Raw genomic sequence first — 20061 nt, forward strand, 5'->3', positions numbered from 1 at the left:
AGTTTCCTCTGTATGCTTGTAGCGTCTTTGCACCAACACAAACCTCGGAGTCGGATAGCCATACGAAAGAGGTCCCGTGGTTAAGGTTGCGTTCTATTGACGCTGAATATTTTCCGTGAGTTAAAGGAGGCACATTCAAATGTCTAACGTAATTCTCATTTAATTTTCTATTAATGTGTGATTAAAATGCATTCTTCCGTGTATTAAAGCAAATAAAATGATTTTTGAATGCTTAAATATTTTTCAATACATTTGTTAAAAACTGTGATAAGACATCTGCAGGCAGTAACGCCACTTCTATATTTTTTTCAAGTGGGTGACGATATGGGTAAGCCCTGTCAAAATCTTCGTGGAAAGTGGACTAATGCGGAAGGCCATTGAAACAGATATGGAATTAATGGTTCAGATTCTTCAAGGATATTTAACATCCCACGAAGTACTCTTCGACACTAACTGATCAAGGATGAAGGGAAGACGCGAACTAGGAAACTTGCCCGTAATCCTGTGCCGAATCGCAACATGCAATGTTGCGAACTTAAAAAAAGAGTTATTGGGTAGCAGCAAGTTGGTTTTGGTGTCACCAACAAACTTCGAGCAGGTAGTCGTTGGTTTGAAGGATTTCTAAAGCGTAATCCGCACGTTAGTCTTTGGAAGGGTGAAAATTTACGTTATGATAGGCTTATGCGATTCAGTATGCGCACAGTGAAGGACTTCTTTATGTCTGTTTTTCTACGTTTGACCAATCAGAACTGTTGTTCCATCAAATTTATAATGTGGATGGGACTGGGCTTCAGTTAATTTTCAGTGCTGGCAACAAAGTTCCCCCTCGAAAGGGCATTAGAAGACGGCATGTGACAACACATGGACACCAAGGAGAAACAATTGCATGTTTTAGTGCTACTGGTACGCGGATTCCGCCAGTGGCGTCATGAAGCATGTGATAATGAAGCTGTAAAAAAATCAGGACTGTTTACATTGTGCGAAGATGGCTGTGCTGAAACTGAAATTGACTGAATCAGTAGTACGTAGCATGCTGAAATTTTTCGTTCTTTTCGTAACTCTAGAGTGTATCACTTCCATTATTGGTTACATATATGCATGATTTTCATTTTTGACTATTGCATGTTACGATGGGTATCATAAATGTGAGAGAACAAAGTGGCCTTATCACCTTCAATGCTCCTTAGAAAAACTAGTTTTCCCTGTCCTACATAAAAATTATACCTGAAAAATACTGAACATATGGCAGTTATGTTTAAAGGAAACCGTAATGGAGGTACTAGAACAGGACTCATGAAAAATTGGGCATTTAGCATAAATCTATACAACGTTAGAGACAATTAAGTGAACGCATGGCGTTATTACCTTCATTTACATTATCCTTTATTACACTACCGGCCATTAAAATTGCTACACCAAGAAGAATTGTAGATGATAAGCGGGTATTCATTGGACAAATATATTATACTAGAACTGGCGTGTGACAACATTTTCACGCAATTTGGGTGCATAGATCCTGAGAAATCACTACCCAGAAAAACCACCTCTGGCCGTAATAACAGCCTTGATACGCCTGGCCATTGAGTCAAACAGAGCTTGGATGGCATGTACATGTACAGTTGCCCATGCAGCTTCAACAAGATACCACAGTTCATCAAGAGTAGTGACTGGCGTATTGTGACGAGCCAGTTGCTCAGCCACTATTGACCAGACGTTACCAATTGGTGAGAGATCTGGAGAATGTGCTGGCCAGGGCAGCAGTCGAACATTTTCTGTATCCAGAAAGGCCTGTACACGACCTGCAACATGCGGTCGTGCACTATCCTACTGAAATGTAGGGCTTTGCAGGGATCGAATGAAGGGTACAGCCATATCTGAAATGTAACGTCCACTGTTCAAAGTGCCGTAAATGTGAACAAGAGACGACCGAGACGTGTAACCAATGGCACCCTATACCATCACGCCACGTGATACGCCAGTATGGTGATGACGAATACACGCTTCCAATGTGCGTTCACCGCGATGTCGCCAAACACGGATGCGACCATCATGATGCTGTAAACAGATCCTGGATTCATCCGAAAAAATGACGTTTTGCCATTCGTGCACCCAGGTTCGTCGCTGCGTACACCATCGCAGGCGCTCCTGTTTGTTAGGCAGCGTCAAGGGTAATCGCAGCCGTGGTCTCCGAGCTGATGGATAGACCATGATGCTGGAAACTGGACTCAGGGATCGCGTGTCACGATACGGTAAGCCGCATTAGCGATAGGCTACAATCCGACCTTTATCAAAGTCGGAAACGTGATGGTGCGCATTTCTCCTCCTTACACGAGGCATCACAACAACGTTTCATCGGGCAACGCCGGTCAACTGCTGTTTTTGTATGAGAAATCGGTTGGAAACTTTTCTCATGTCAGCACGTTGTAGGTGTCACCACCGGCGCCAACCTTGTGTGAATGCTCTGAAAAGCTAATCATTTGTATATCACAGCATCTTCGTCCTGTCGGTTAAATTTCCCGTCTGTAGCACGTCATCTTCGTGGTGTAGCAATTTTAGTGGCCAGTAGTGTAAGTAATGTTCCAACAGAATTGAAAGTTCTTATCCTTTGTGTTGAAACATTTCGTTACTCGCATATTATCTTCTCCACACACAGTTCGTGTCCGACTCAGACGGAGTACGTAGTTACAACATTCACTCGTTGAGCGCTAGACAAAAAAAGTGCATGTTTTGCACAGAAAATGGTGCAAGTTTAATTTTCTGTAGGTGTCCAGCAAAAATCAAAAACTGAGTGATAAACCCCAAGCTTTCAAATGCAGTTTGAGGGATTTCCTTCTTGCACGTTCCTATTCTGTGCAGGTATTCATCGCGGTAGGTGACAACTTTTGTATATCACCAGTTTTCTGCTGTATAGGTAGGTCTTTCGTGTCACCACTTCCTGCGATCTGTTGCTTCCGCCCTTACGTTGCTGCATGTGCTGCCGTCGGTCACATCATCCAGGATCAGAAACCTCTTCCTCCTTTGCCTCCTCTTCCCTTCCCAAGTACCCCTCTTCCATTCCGAATGTATATCCTGGCCATTTCCTTTTCCTCTTCCTATTTACATTCAGTGTCTGATCTCCCGCTCATTTCAGTACCTCCTCACTTCTTACTCTATTCACCCAAATTATTCTTTCCATTATATACCATTTCCACATCACAAAATACCGCAGACTTTATCTTTCTTCCCCATGTGTCCACGTCTCATCATCATGCATGACCATATTTCATACAAAATATTTTACTACACTTTTCCTCAAATCTTCGTCCTTATTGATGCAGAAAATTCCCTTTTTACTACAAAATGTCTCTTTCTCCATTGCTGCCCCGGGTTTAATTTCTTTGCTGCTCTTCCAGTCGGTTTCTATCCTACTTCCAAGATGTTTAAGGCTTTACACATGTTCTAATGTTTCTCCATTCAACATGTTCCTTACCCTTTTATTTCCTCCTAGCGTCAATACCTTTGTTTTCATTTCATGACCCATTATTTTCGCTTGAGTGTTGCCTGCTATATTATTGTAATGCTTTTCCTTCTGATACTAGAAGTACTGTATTGTCTGCAAGCCTCAAACACCATTTATTCTTACTTCAGTTTCTCTGTTACGTGTAACTCTCTCACGATTTTATCGTGTTGCAATTCTTTAATTTTTCCAGTTACGATTTTTCTAATGAGCGTTCTATAAAGCATGTAGTGACCGATTCAGTGACCAACTATGTTTGGCTTGTGTGGCCCCAGGGAACCTGAAGGGCAGTTAAATAAAAATAATTATTTCTGTGGAAAGTAAGTTTTAATGTACCACATTTTTAAATCAGACTAAAAATTATAAGCAATTCTCTTGACGCCATGCAGATTTCTAATCCTAATATGGATGGTTCTGAAAATTTGTGATTGTGAATTTTTAACAGCTATGAAGATACTACTAATTTTAGAACGTAAAGCTTGGAGTACCTGAAATCGATCATAGTTAGGGAGTAAACTGCTCGTGCATCAATTACGTATTGTATGCATCCAAAATTTCTCGTTACAAATCTTAGAAGTATTTTCAATCCTATTAAAAATTCAAAGTCAGAAATTTTTTGAACTATTTGGGTAGGATTAGGAATCTGTACGATGCTAGGAGAAATTATTTTATAGTTTTTAGTCTGATATAAAAAAATTTGTAGCATTTGTAGACTTAGAGAAAGCTTTTGACAATGTTGACTGGAATACTCTCTTTCAAATTCTAAAGGTGGCAGGGGTAAAATACAGGGAGCGAAAGGCTATTTACAATTTGTACAGAAACCAGATGGCAGTTATAAGAGTCGAGGGACATGAAAGGGAAGCAGTGGTTGCGAAGGGAGTAAGACAGGGTTGTAGCCTCTCCCCGATGCTGTTCAATGTGTATATTGAGCAAGCAGTAAAGGAAACAAAAGAAAAATTCGGAGTAGATATTAAAATTCATGGAGAAGAAATAAAAACTTTGAGGTTCGCCGATGACATTGTAATTCTGTCAGAGACAGCAAAGGACTTGGAAGAGCAGTTGAATGGAATGGACAGTGTCTTGAAAGGAGGATATAAGATGAACATCAACAAAAGCAAAACAAGGATAATGGAATGTAGTCTAATTAAGTCGGGTGATGCTGAGGGAATTAGATTAGGAAGTGAGGCACTTAAAGTAGTAAAGGAGTTTTGCTATTTGGGGAGCAAAATAACTGATGATGGTCGAAGTAGAGAGGATATAAAATGTAGGCTGGCAATGGCAAGGAAAGCGTTTCTGAAGAAGAGAAATTTGTTAACATCCAGTATTGATTTAAGTGTCAGGAAGTCATTTCTGAAAGTATTCGTATGGAGTGTAGCCATGTATGGAAGTGAAACATGGACGATAAATAGTTTGGACAAGAAGAGAATAGAAGCTTTCGAAATGTGGTGCTACAGAAGAATGCTGAAGATTAGATGGGTAGATCACATAACTAATGAGGAAGTATTGAATAGGATTGGGGAGAAGAGAAGTTTGTGGCACAACTTGACCAGAAGAAGGGATCGGTTGGTAGGACATGTTCTGAGGCATCAAGGGATCACCAATTTAGTATTGGAGGGCAGCGTGGAGGGTAAAAATCATAGAGGGAGACCAAGAGATGAATACACTAAGCAGATTCAGAAGGATGTAGGTTGCAGTAGGTACTGGGAGATGAAGAAGCTTGCACAGGATAGAGTAGCATGGAGAGCTGCATCAAACCAGTCTCAGGACTGAAGACAACAACAACAACAACATAAAAAAATGTTATATTAAATATTTATTTCTATTAAAATGATTATTATTGCTGCAAAGTACCATGGCCGGAATAGGACAAGGATTTAGAATGACTGCAAGAAGCAGCACAGGATGTCTAACCTGGAAGAGGCCCTCCAACAGCAATTACCTGAGTGTCAACACGAGGAAAACAGCAAGAGAAAAACGATCACCAGAGATGGCCCAGAATAATAATAAAGTTCAAATGAGCAATCCAAAAGCAAAAACCTAAGATGTAGGGATATTTCAGACCAAACCAATGGTGTCGGACTGTCCATTCTTGTGTCAAGTGGGACTTTCCGATTGATGTTTTTTTCTGGAAAATACAGTCACTATATATTTAAAAAGCCCGATGATGACTAAGTGTATCGTCTAAAACGATTGCCAATACATTGATAACGAACTTACAGTTGATGGCAGTGTCGAAAATTGTGATGATAAACCAATGGGGTGTTATGAGAACGATATGAGAACACTGCGAATATGTAACTGTAAGCAGAGCTATACCTCTGTTGTGTGGCCAAAAGCAGGAATTGACTGGCAAGGTGGTCGTGGCCTTGTGCATTGCTGCAGAGGCTGTGGTAGTGCTCGAAGAGGAGGCAATGATGTCTAGTGGCTGTCACGGAGCTCCGTGCGTACTGCGAGGAAGTTCGGGAACACTTTCAATTATTTATTGCACAAGAACTAAACATTGTACAGATTTCACACATATTGCATTTTGACGAGAAACTCTGAAAGTTTTTCTTACAAACATTTGATATGCAAACCATGAGGGAGCCGGCAGACGTCAATACGGTTATTGATTTCTTTCCATATCCGTCCCAGCATAGCATCGTCGACTGTAGCAGTTTCTTCCAGTATTCTCTCCAGGAGCTCTGCTACATCACGTGGTAGAAGTGGTACATACACCAGATCTTTAATGTGTCCCCACAGAAAAAGTCACAGGGAGTGAGATCTGGTGATTGGGGAGACCATTACATGAAACAGCTGTCCTCCTCTGTAGCACGGCTGGTCCATCGATACGGCAGCTCCGTGCTTGCGAGTAGCGCTATCGGCAGATGATAGTCAAGGAAGGCAGGATTCGGTTGCGATTGTGGACGGGGCCGTAATCAGTCACTGTTGGTTCCCTTTCGCAATTACAAACATTTATTTTAAAACGGTAATTCCAGACTCAGAAATGGTTCAAATGGCTCTGAGCACTATGCGACTTACCTGCTGAGGTCATCAGTCGCCTAGAACTTAGAGCTAATGAAACCTAACTAACCTAAGGACATCACACAGATCGATGCCCGAGGCAGGATTCGAACCTGCGACCGTAGCGGTCACGCGGTTCCAAACTGAAACGCTAGAACCGCAAGACCACACTGGCCGGCCCAGACTCAGAAATAAATAAAGATATCACACGTTATTGATGAAGAAATAAACATGTGTGTAATTAATAGTGCTTTCACTATGTTACAATTTACCAGATCAGCATAAAATACAGACACAGCAAATGTTGTTTTAAAAACAAACCAATGTGATCCCAATTAGAATTTTAAGGCAAGTATCTACAGTCACAGCTGAAGGCCATTAACGACAAGAACGGCAATTATAAAAAGATTTAACAAACATATTGTAAAACAGCAATGCAATAGCAAGGTTAATTTAAAAAGACAGGCAACTTCTCACCAAACGAGTGGGACAAAATGATGAGAAACTTGACAGCACAACCATTTCAACCTGCTATAACTCCAAGACTGGCAATTATATAAAAAATTTAGAACCATCCAATAAAACATCAACTACAGTAATAAAATACAAGGGCCTGGCACAGACGGTGCACCAGGAATTGACCTCTGAGTAGGTCTGGCAAAAACACTCTCGCGAGCGATGAGATAGTCAGCCAACAGTTGTATTCACTTCTCAAGATGGTAACTTAGACTAGTGACGGTCTAACGAATGACTAATGATAATCTTGCTGAGGCTACCTGAGTCCAATAAACCAAATGCAAACATGGAACAATTCGCCAAAGCCGGAACCGGTGGTGTTGACTCTGCACGCAGAATACTGTGCTTACAGCGTGTGGAATGAGGAAGGAATCACTACCACTAGAGTAGAAGAATCGCCAACCAACCTACAATCAAGAATGCTGTCGAAACTACACGCCTCACATGACAGCAGCGGCAAGGCGAGGAAACGTACACTGCCGTTACATACACTTACCCCCAGGGCAGGTAACTGGGGCGTTAGCGGCCACGAGGCAGGAAAAATACCGTTGGTTGAATTTAACAAATAGCAACAAACGGAACGCGATAAATAGTAATTAGAAGTCCACGAAAGATAATCAGATCCCCCTTCCCCAAGCACTCCACTCGCTGCTCTTCGCCTCAACAGTACAAGCAGCAACACGAAGTCACTGGAGAACCGCAAGATCTCACAATGGTGAAGCTTTCTCGGCTTGAATACAAATGCACTCAACTTAAAATTTGCAGGTTCCAGTTTACGACGAGGTCGTGCACCCTCTTGACCACAGGCCTTCGATCGGGCAGTCCATGCGCGCTGCCAGCTGTCCTGGTGTGTTCTCGTACTGCGCGGACCTGGCTCCTCCTGAGACCCCAACCGAACTGCACACTGACGCGACCTGGAAGAACCGCAAAGTCGCCCCAAAGATAGGGCAACAGTTGCTCCATATCGATAACCGTCGCTGCTGCCACTAACGGACAGGAAATGCTTGCAAAACCAAGTGGCGGCAGTCAACACCAGAAGAGACAAACAACCGCAATCATGTGAACTAAATTATACAGTCTGGCCTCCAACAGAGGACAGAAACCTACAAACAGCACCAACACGAGCCGCAGCATGGCTCATACACTGTGGCGGTATACATGAAAAAAAAATATCTGGGTTTCTCTTCAAAATGACTTATGTATGATATCTGTACAATGTTTCGTTCTTGTGCAGCAAATAATTGAAAGTCAACCTGAGCTTTATGTACACCCTGTACAATAAGCTAGTTCTGCAAGGCAGCCGAAACGTAGGGCGCTACCAACCCTCTTCACACCCGCCTGCACCCATAGAGGGTTAGTCATACAGACAAGAAAGCGAATGTTAAAAATATATATCTGCTCAATCGCTTGTTTATAGTGTAAAACACTAAGACTGACGCGTTTCGGAAGTCAAGCTTCCATCATGAGAATAATAAAAAATAAAGAACCTGTTAAAACTCGCTAAAATGGAACATGCACCAGGCACAATAAAATTGATAATAAAATTAAAACATAGTGGCTACTTCCTTTGTTGCAGCCGTGTCTTCCAAGGTGCTTCTCCACATAGTCGTCAAAATATAAAAAGCTCTAAAATAGTGTCGCCTATGGTGTTCAACATCTAACCACATGGCTCTCTCCTCTATCGTAAGCTGCCCGTGCGTCTTCGTTGATACCAACACACCACGTAACCAAACACCATACTGAAACGCGAGTGAGCTCACGCGCAAGTAAACAAGGAAGTCACAGAGATGTATATACAAACAGATAACTTATACATGTTCCAAGGACCTCATGAAATGATGGTATCCAGCCAATTGCTAAAAATGTAGTTTCTAAAAGAAACCAGTCAAATGTTTGAAAAAGTTATTTGTATCACCAGTTAGCTGTTCATTCAGTGTGTTCTGATTATCCACGTTATGTATCGTAATTTCCAGCTGTTTTAGTAGATCCAGCTTTTTGCCTTTGTCCTGTCTGCGTAAAATAACGAGATCCTGATCTATTCCCAACATGGGATGTCCCGTTTCCCAAATATGCGTGGCTACAGCTGACTTCGAAATTATTAAGCCGGAAAACACCGCTATGTTCTTTGTAGCGTACTTTAAAGGACCTACCAGTTTGGCCTACATAGCTTGCCTTGCACGTGTTACACTGAATTTTATAGACCCCAGCTCTCTCATATTTATCGCTTTCCTGCTGTAAATTATTTCTTAGTTTAAACCGCAGCGTATTATTGGTCTGAAAAGTGGTATCAACTTTAAAAGGTTTGAAAATGTTAGCCACTTTTTGCGAAATATCACCGAAGTATGGTATTGTGACTCTCGTAATAATATTTGCGGTACATTCGCGGGCTGTTTCTGTCGTATTGATTTATTGACAACGTTTTGGTGATATCCGTTAGCTCCGGTTAGTTGTTTCACGATGTTCAGCTCAGTCATTCTGTCTTCTTCATTCAAAGGGACTCTAAAGGCTCTATCTATCAAAGATCTAAGAGCAGAAAGTTTCTGGCTATTAGGATGGCAGGAATTATTTTGTATCTCAACACATCAGTTGTGGTTGGTTTCCTAAATATTTTAAAAACATGCCTACCATTTTGTTTCCTAATACCTAGTTCGAGAAATTGCAGTTCGCCATTTTTCTCTTCTTTCACAGTGAATTCAATTTTACCGTGTAACTCGTTAAATTTATTTACTATATCTGCAACTTCTTTTTCTTGTCCATCAATATGAAGCAGCGTATCATTTATATAGCGTTTGTAACATACAACTTTATCCACGGGATGTTGCGGGTTAATGAGGAGTCTTTTTTCCAAATCATTTATAAAGATGTCTGCTATGGTTCCATATATACTGGAACCCATAGCCAGCCCATCTTTTTGCATATAAAATTTATTGTTAAAAGCAAAATAATTATATTTCAGAACGAATTCTAACAGTTCGATGAATTCGACTATTTCTTGCTGAGACAGTGTTTTGTACTTAAGCAAATTTACTTTGATGACCTTAACGGCCTCATTTACCGGCACATTCGCATAAAGGTTTTTAATGTCTAGAGATACTAGGCGGGCCGTGTCAGCGATAGGCTTATCCTTCAAAAATGGTTCAAATGGCTCTGAGCACTATGGGGCTTAACATCTGAGGTCATCAGTCCCCTAGAACTTAGAACTACTTAAACCTAACTAACCTAAGGACATCACACACGTCCATGCCCGAGGCAGGATTCGAACCTGCGTCCGTAGTGGTCGCGCGGTTCCAAACTGAAGCGCCTACAACCGCTCGGCCACACCGGCCGGCTAGGCTTACCCTTAATTTCATTTATCAATGCTGAATTATTATTGATGGAAAAGATTCTTTTAAAATTTTAACGAGCATTTTAGTAATTTTGCATAAAGGACTGTTTCTAGAATTCACAATTACTCTAGCACGACAATTTTCCTTATGTACCTTAAACTGGGATTTAAGTCGTGGAGCTTTCGGATTCATGACGGAGCAGCGTATTTTTTCTTTTTATGTGAAGGGGAAGAAAGTCCTCTTCAATAGCTTTTCTAACACGGCTTGTACTTTTTTTGTTAAATCCAAGCCGATTTCTGTAATATCGTTTTTCGAAAAGAACTGCAATGTTTTATTAATGTACTGGTGTTCAGTAACAATAACAATTGAATTTGATTTGTCCGCTTTGGTAACGATTGCGTTATTTGAATCAAGCTTTTCGTTAATAGAAGTAACAGTTTTGTAATCTTTACTATGACTGTAAGCTTTATTCGAAATTTTATTTTGTTCAGCTTTAATTGCTTTTGCTAATTTATGCCCCACATGCCTTTTTTCATTTGTATTTAGTTTAGCAACATCTGCTGCGATTTTTGTTGCCACAACCAAATCTTTTATTACTTTTTTATTTAAAGCCAGTTGTACATTAAATTTTAGTCCATTACTAAGTAAATTTAGCTCGTCATCGTTGAAGACAATATCAGTTTCGTTAACAACCCTGGGGTAAAACTGGAACCTATCTACTTGTTGCGTTCTCTCTATTCTGCCATTACTATACTGTTGTCGTAATCTCTCTAATTTAGTATCCTGCCTGCTTTTTATTTTTACGAATTCGTTCTGTAGCCCCTCGATTATTTCGGCTTTAACATTGTCCCATGTCGCACAGGATACTGCATTCCCCGCTTCTAAGTGGGCCCTAAGTACGTTAATTACATCTTTTTCCGCTGCCAGCCAAACTTTCTGTGCTTTCTCCATCACTATTCTACGTACATTGGACTCGAAATTACATAATTTGACTTTGATGTAATTGGGGATATATTTATATGTCACGCACGCCTTGTTAAAATTTAAATTAGCTGTTGTTTTTAACCACTTTCGCTTCAGGTTCTTGTACTTATAAATACACCTCAATGCTTCGCCTGGCAACTGAACTTTGATTTTATCCATAGACAGGACAAAGGCAAAAAGCTGGATCTACTACAACAGCTGGAAATTACGATACATAGCGCGGATAATCAGAACAAACTGAATGAACAGCTAACTGGTGATACAAATAACTTTTTCAAACATTTCACTGGTTTCTTTTAGAAACTACATTTTGAGCAATTGGCAGGATACCATCATTTCATGAGCTCCTTGGAACATGTATACGTTATCTGTTTGTATAGACATCTCTGTGACTTCCTTGTTTACTTGCGCGTGAGCTCACTCGCGTTTCAGTATGGTGTTTAGCTACGTGGTGTGTGGTATCAACGAAGACGCACGGGCGGCTTACGACGATAGAGGAGAGAGCCATGTGGTTAGATGTTGAACACCTTAGGCATCACCATTTTAGAGTGTTTTGTATTTTGACGACTATGTGGAGATTCACCTTGGAAGACATCGCTGCAACAAGGGAAGTAGCCATGATGTTTTAATTTTATTATCAATTTTATTGTGCCTGGTGCACGTTCCATTTTAGCGAATTTTAACAGGTTCTTTTAATTTTTATTATTCTGATGATGGAAGCTTGACTTCCGAAACGCGTCAATATTAGTGTTTTACACTATAAACAAGTGGTTGAGCCGATATATTTTTTAACATTGACATTCACAACCACGACCTCTCATACAGTGTTGATAAAATGAAAGAATGCTAATGATGTTGCCGTGTCATATTGTTCTGAGCCGTTTAAAATTTGAGGTTTCTATGTCATCCGGAAGGTGGTTTGAAATTGATTTCAAACTTTATACAGAACACACAGATAAGAAAGCGGGTTAATAAAAGAGCATGAAAAATAGAAAATTCATCGCACACCAAAATTCGAGCTGAGAGTGAGTGCAAGGTACAGCGAGATTGCTTTACTGTGTGTTACTGACCTAGGCTACGAAGGAGGCTGGAATATGACGCAGTAGTGTTTTATTTCGTCCTGAGGGAGAGCAGTCAACAGTCACCAGGAGGATTTCGAGGGGCGTAAAACTGCGCGCGACCTCTGAGTGCCTTCTTGGCTCGGTGGTGGGGGTAACTGGAGGTCGTAAATCCCAGTCGAGCTGTACTGCCGGCGCCCGGTAGCGGCAATACCAGAAGCTGCCTCCGCTCTGGGGAGGGGAGGTCACGAATAGCGGTGCCCGATACTGCGGCTGCACGGTCTGCTGGCTGACCGCCGCTCCTCTCACTTCATCCCGAACACCCCCCCCCCCTGTCCCCCTCTCCCCCCCCTTCCCACAGCTCCACCCACTTTCCCTATATTCTCCGCCCTCCTACCGCGACTTCCGATGAGAAAACAAGGAGCAACAGGCCTCCGTTCGTCGGATGGAGTACCGCATCTGTACAAAGAAGCCACGTAACCGATTCAGATACTTTTTTTGCCGTTCTGCAGCTCGCAATGAAAACCCGCCCACTGCTGCTGCTTCTTCTTCTCCGTCAAGTGTTGCGGAAGGACGGAGCGGGCTTTTAAATAATGGACCGGCCTGTGCTGTGGTGCGGAAGCAGTGCGCATCGGAAAGTCGGCGGTGTAGCGCTGCGCGACGCCCGCTCGCCTACTGGCCGATGAATAAAACACGGGGCTCGCAGCCGGGCGGCCGCGTTTTTGTTCCACAGAGTGGATGTCTTTCAGCGGCTTGCAGGTACAAAACTGGTCAGTACAATCGTATTCAGAAAAGGAGACACGTGTTCCAGAGCAGGAATGAGTTGCAAAACTTGCAATCGCTCTGTGTTGTAGCACCCCCCTCCCCCCTTCCCCATACACACACTCACTCACTGTCCCACACAATTCATTCCCGTTCACCCTATGACTGCCGTACTAAATTTCCCACACGTTAGCCATAAGTTGACCCGTTTAGTTTCGTGATTTACACCGTCATTCATATGCATCTGGATACATATTTGGCGAGGCAGGTACCTAGGATTCTGTTCCTTGGGGTAGGGGTGGCCAATCAACGAGTGTCTCCTCATCTCTCCCCATATCGCTCCCCGTACAATTAGTTCAACACAGTTGCGTCGATTGTAATAATTATCAATAATAACAATACGAATTACTCTTCTGTGCCAGCCTCATTCTCTCAGAGTAGCCATTCTAACCTACATCTACATCTACATCGATACTCTGCAAATCACATTTAAGTGCCTGGCAGAGGGTTCATCGAACCACCTTAACAATTTTCGATATAGCGCGCGGAAAGAATAAACACCTGTAGCTTTCCGTACGAGCTCTGATTACCCTTATTTTATCTTCGTAGATCGGTGTCAACAAAATATTTTCGCATTCGGGGGAGAAAGTTGGTGATCGGAATTTCGTGAGAAGATTCTTGGCAACGAAAAACGCGTTTCTTTTAATAACGCCCAGCTAAAATCCTGCATCATTTCTGTCACACTCTCTCCCAAATTTCGCGATAATACAAAACGTGCTGCCTTTCTTTGAACTTTTTCGATGTGCTCCGTCAGTCCTATCTGGTAAGGATCCCACACCGCGCAGCAGTATTCTAAGTGTCCTGCCAATAAAACGCAGTCTACGTCCGCAATTATTTGTTTGCTGGATGTATTCCAATCTCTGTCTTCCTCTACAGCTTTCACTCTCTACAGCTCCCTCTAGTACCATGGAAGTTATTCCCTGATATTTTGAAGATGTCCTATCGTCCTGCTCCTTCTTCTTGTTAGTGTTTTCCACTTCTTCCTTTCCTCTCCTATTCTGCGCAGGACCTCCTCATTCCTTATCTTATCAGAACAGTTACTTTTCATAATTTGGCTGTAGCACCACATCTCAAATGCTTCGATTCTCTTCTGCTCCTGTTTCCCAACGGTCCATGTTTCACTGCCATACAATCTCGTGCTCAAAACGTACATTCTCAGTAATTTCTTCCTCAATTTAACGCTATGTTTGATACAGTAGCTTCCTCTTGGCAAGGACTGCCCTTTTTGCCAGTGCTGCTCTCCTTCTGATGTCCTCCTTGCTCCGTCCGTCATTTGTTATTTTGCTGCGTAGACGGCATAATTCCTTGACTTCATCTACTTCGTAGCCATGAATTCCAATGTTAAGTTTCTCGTTGTTCTGATTTCTGCTACTTCTCATTACTTTCGTCTTTATTCAGTTTGCTCGCAGTCCATATTCTGTACTCATTAAACTGATCATTCCATTCAGCGCATCACATAATTCTTCTTCAATTACACAAAGGATAGCAATATCATCGGTGAATCTTATCATTGATATCCTTTCACCTTGAATTGTAATCCCACTCCTGAACCTTTCTTTTATTTCCATCATTGCTTCTTCCATAAACACTAGGGACGAAAGACTACGTCTCTGTCTTACCCTTTTAATCCGAGCACTTTGTTCTTCGTTGTCCACTCTTATCGTCCCTCTTGGCTCTTGTACATATTGTATATTACGCGTCTATCCCTACAGCTTACGTCTATTTTTCTCAGAATTCGTAATATCTTTCCCCATTTTTCATTATCGAACGCTTTTTCCAGGTCGTTAAATCCGATGAACTTGTCTTGATTTTTCTTTATTGTTACTTCTATTATTAGCCTCAACGTGAGAAATGCCTCCCTTGTCCCTTTACCGTTCGTAAATCCAAACTGATTGTATTTTCTTTTCTATTCTGATGGAATGTTATCTATCCCTTGACTCCTCTTCGATCTTAAGTCTTTCAAAGCTCTTTTAAATTCTGATTCTAATACTGAATCACCTATCTCTTCTAAACTGATACCTGTTTCTTCTTCCATCACGTTATCAGAGAAGTCTCCCCCCCCCCCCCCCCCGTCCCACGCCTCATAGAGACCTTCAATGTACTCATTCCACCTATTCGCTCTATTCTCTGCGTTTAACAGTGGAATTCACATTGCACTCTAAATGACGCCACCCTTCCTTTAATTTCATCGACAGTTGATCTGACCTTCCTATGTGCTGAGTCCGCTCTTTCCGACAATCATTTGTTTTTCGATTTCCTCACATTTTTCCTGCCACCATTTCGTCTTAGCTTCCCCACACTTTATATTTACTTCATTCCTAAGTGACTTGTGTCTCTGTATTTCTGACTTCGCGAAACATTTTTGTACTTTCTTATTTCATCGCTCTACTGACGTACTTCTTCTGCTCCACATCGTTTCTTCGCATATAGCTTCTTTGCACAGACTGTTCTCTTTATAACTTCTGTGATTTCCATTCCTCTTCACTTGAACTGAACTGCTTCCGAGCTATTCCTTATCGCAGAATCTGTAGTCTTCAGGAACTTCAAGCATCTCTCTTCATTCCTTAGGACTTCCGTATTCCACTTCTTTGCGCATTCATTCTTCTTGACTGTTGTCTTAAACTTGAGCCTACTCTTCATCATTGCTAAATTGTGATCTGCGTACACCTTACAATCTAGTATCTGATTTCGATATCTCTGCCTGCCTATGATGTAATCTAGCTGAAATCTTTCTGTACCTCCAGGCCTCTTCCAAGTATGTCTTCTCCTCTTGTGGTCCTTTAACAGAATATTTGGTGTTACTAACTGAATTTTATTACAGAACTCAGTTAGTCTTTCTCCTCTCTCATACCTAGCACCAAGTCCATATTTCCCCGTAATCCTTTGTTCTACTCCTTCCCCTGCAATCGCATTCCAGTTACCCACGGCTATTAGATTTTCATCTCCCTTTGTGTACTATATCACCCATTCAATATCGTGATATACTTTCTCTGTCTCGTCCTCGTCAGCTTCTGACGTCGGAATGTATGCCTGAAGTATCGTTGCCGGTGTTGGTTTGCTGTCGACTGGGATGTGAACAGCTCAGTCACTGAACTGTTCACAGTAACTCACTCTTTGTCCTACCTTTATATTTATAACGAATCCAACTCCCATTATCACATTTTCTGTTGTTGTTGGTATTACCCCCTACTCATATGACCAGAAATCCTTGTCTTCTCTCTATTATTTTGACAAACCACGCCGCGACTAGCAGATCCTTATCGTTTTGTTGATTATTAAATCTTTTTCTCGCTGTCTCCTCCCCCTTGGCAGTCCCCTCCCGGAGATCCGAATAGCCAATGTAGAGTTCACCATAACACTTTTACAACTGCAGATCACATGTGCTGTGGACACACCTTGTGTCTTTAATGCAGCGGTTTCCATTGCCTTCTTCATGCTCATGCCGTTGATCATTGCTGACTCCTCAACCTCTGGGCCCTGAATCTCTCTCCGCTCCTCCTCCCTTTTTACATGGCCAATGGCAGAATGAGGGAGACTTCTTATGCTGGAGGTCTCCGGCTGCCAAATCTGATGATTTTTTTAAAAATATATTTATGTGTGCATGTATGTATGTATGTATGTTGCACATCTCGTAACCACTCGATCGATTTCAACCATATTTGGTACACTTATAACTTACTGTCTGGAAATACTGTCTGTGGGGGGGGGGGGGGGGGGGGGGGGTATGAATCACATACCTATCAAAAGGCCGGGGCTGGGGGTGAAAAGGAATGTAGCCCACGATGCGCGAATATTCAGACTCTATTCATGCTCTATTGGACAGTGGGAGAACACAGTAACTCGCAACAAACTTTAGACCTAATTTCAACGCTTTACTAAACTTTTTCTCACTGCCAACCCCCACAAAACGAAGAAACCAAACCACTTTATCGCATACTACTTTTTAGCTGTTCGTGAGTTAAATTGACGCTTGAGACACGACGTTTTAATTTATTAGTTCTTTACTATTACTTGTATGTTCGACACACTTTGCAGGCAGTACTCAAATACAACACAGAATGTGCCTGCAAATTATATCACTTAGTTCACCAGGTATGACGTCATAAATGCTGAGCTTCGTAAAAAAATGCTGCATTATGCAAGACGTTTAAATTTCTCACTTCTTTGCTATTTACTCTGTACGCATCATATTTCGCAGACACATATGCTGCTCAATGTCTTTGAAACATTATACCATCGTACGACGCAAGCTTCTGGAGATATTATGTCATGAATATTGAACTGTGTGAAAACAAAACTGCAGGGTGAAATTCGCTACAGATGCTGGTGAAATATGTGTACAAATATGTGTAAAATATATTCAGTGCATGTCAAATACATGTGAAATTTGCTTACGTGGGTAAAGCCACGGGAAAAAGCTCCTACTGGGATAGAGGTAATAGTGGAGTAAAATGTGGGAAGAAGTACATATACAGGGACTGGAAGGAGGAGAACGGATGGACAGAGCGAGAGACGGGAAACGGACAGAGGAGGAAATGGACAGACAGGGGGGGAGGGGGGAGAGAGGGGGGGGAAGGGGGAGAGGGGAGGAGGAGGAAGAGATGGATAGAGAGGGAGAGGAGTAGGAGCGTATATGCAGAGAGGGGGAAGAGGAAATGGGCAGAGAAAGGGAATACGAAATACACATAAAAACGAAAGAGGAGGAGATCGACACAGGGGAGAGGAGGAGACAGAGAGACAAAGAAAAGAGGAGGAGATGTACACAGGGGGAAGAGCAGACGGAGTAATGCAGCAACGACGGGTACTCAGCTAGTGCCTTAACATAATACTAATAATGACGAAATCGAACACCTCAGATTGATGTGGGACTTATGACTTCAGACCGATCGAATGGTAGTACACAATGCAACAGGCATCATAATTGTGGAGAAAAAAAAAGTGTGGATCAATGACGTTGCATACCTCATGATAACAGGATCGACAAGAAACAACTTGCAAAACTAACGTGTATGGAAATATGAAAATCGAACTGTGACGACTGTGGCACAAACCGATGAAAATAGTTCTAGTGTTCCTCGGCTCACTGGGAGCTATTGTAAGAGACTTTAGTGGACATTTGAAAATCACCACCATTTATAAACATCTGCTAACGACAAAGAGCCACTTTATGGAGATCTGTACGAATTATATGCCGATACAGCCCGTAGTCTAAGACACTCGGGATGTGACCAGCAATAAAATAAAAAAAAATCAGTATCGTGAGCTCATTTTCTGTGTACACACAACTGATAATAATTAATAATAATAATATTCTGGTTACATCATTACTTAGTGTACAGCTTTAGCACGGTGTTCTAGAAATCGTAATTCAGAAAAATATAAAACTTGAAATACAAGGTGAGTGAGGAGGAGAGGTACGTGTTTTGACAGATGATAGAATTAGTGATTCTGAACAAAAAACTTAATGTGCACATATGCGCTATTCCGAATGGTTTCCGAGGTAAAACACTTTTAATATTCATTTCTATTTATTTTCTATATTATTCATTTTCATTGTTTAAGCGTACCACAGTAGCAGGAAGTTGAGACAAACATTTTGATACAGGACGCTTGTGGTCTGTCAAGTCGGAAAACTACCTCAAACTGGCCCAAAAAACTTACTTGAGCTACAGCGTGCGCGCGGCGTGCGAGGATTCCAATATTCTTGCGATCTCTTCTCGCAGACTGTTAGTCCTAGACAAAAAATAAATAGGACCTCTTTTTGTTGCAAATTTAATTTACTTTAATTGTGTACTGAGACACGTTTTCGTTGGAGTGTGCGGTTATCGAGTTACTGAAGAAAAATGTACAAAAGTGATATTAAACGTGTTCTACCTCGGAAAAAATTCGTAATAGGGCATATGTTCATATGAAGTTTTTTTTTTTTTTTTTTTTTTTTTTTGTTCAGAATCACTAATACTATCGCGTCTCAAAGCACGTACATTTCCTCCTCACTCACCCTGTATATTCTTCCGAAAATTTGAGGAGTATCTGTCGTGCAGTTGTTTTCATAATCTTAATACGAAACAAACTCTCACAACTTTGACAATTTCATAATTTACATGACATAAAACAGACGAAGTGTTTCAGTTTATTGGTGTCTTCATCCTCCATCTTTTCTTATTTAGTTCCCCAACTTCCTGTGGTCTACCCGTTCTTTAGGTGATGCACTAATGAGACTCACTGACAAGAGAGATAACTACACTTTTAGCATATCCAGTACTGATTTATGTCCTATCATTATTCACGTTTTCATTGGCAGTATTTCGAGCAAGAGCAACCTCACAGGTTGTTAATATCTGTAATGTATCCTCAGCCTGCCAGCCGCGTTGACCGAGCGGTTCTAGGCGCTACAGTCTGGAACCGCGCGACCGCTACTGTCGCAGGTTTGAATCCTGCCTCGGGCATGGATGTGTATGATGTCCTTAGGTTAGCTAGGTTTAAGTAGTTCTAAGTTCTAGGGGACTGATGACCTTAGACGTTACGTGCCATAGTGCTCAGAGCCATTTGAACCATTAATCCTCAGACTGAGTGTTACTCTGAACACCACAGGACTCTCTTGAGTGTGCTGATACTGAAGGTGATACGACCGTGCAATTAATTTATCCATCCATCCATACATACACTCCTGGAAATGGAAAAAAGAACACATTGACACCGGTGTGTCAGACCCACCATACTTGCTCCGGACACTGCGAGAGGGCTGTACAAGCAATGATCACACGCACGGCACAGCGGACACACCAGGAACCGCGGTGTTGGCGGTCGAATGGCGCTAGCTGCGCATCATTTGTGCACCGCCGCCGTCAGTGTCAGC

The sequence above is a fragment of the Schistocerca americana genome, chromosome 8, assembly GCF_021461395.2.
Source record: "Schistocerca americana isolate TAMUIC-IGC-003095 chromosome 8, iqSchAmer2.1, whole genome shotgun sequence".
Lineage (NCBI taxonomy): Eukaryota > Metazoa > Arthropoda > Insecta > Orthoptera > Acrididae > Schistocerca > Schistocerca americana.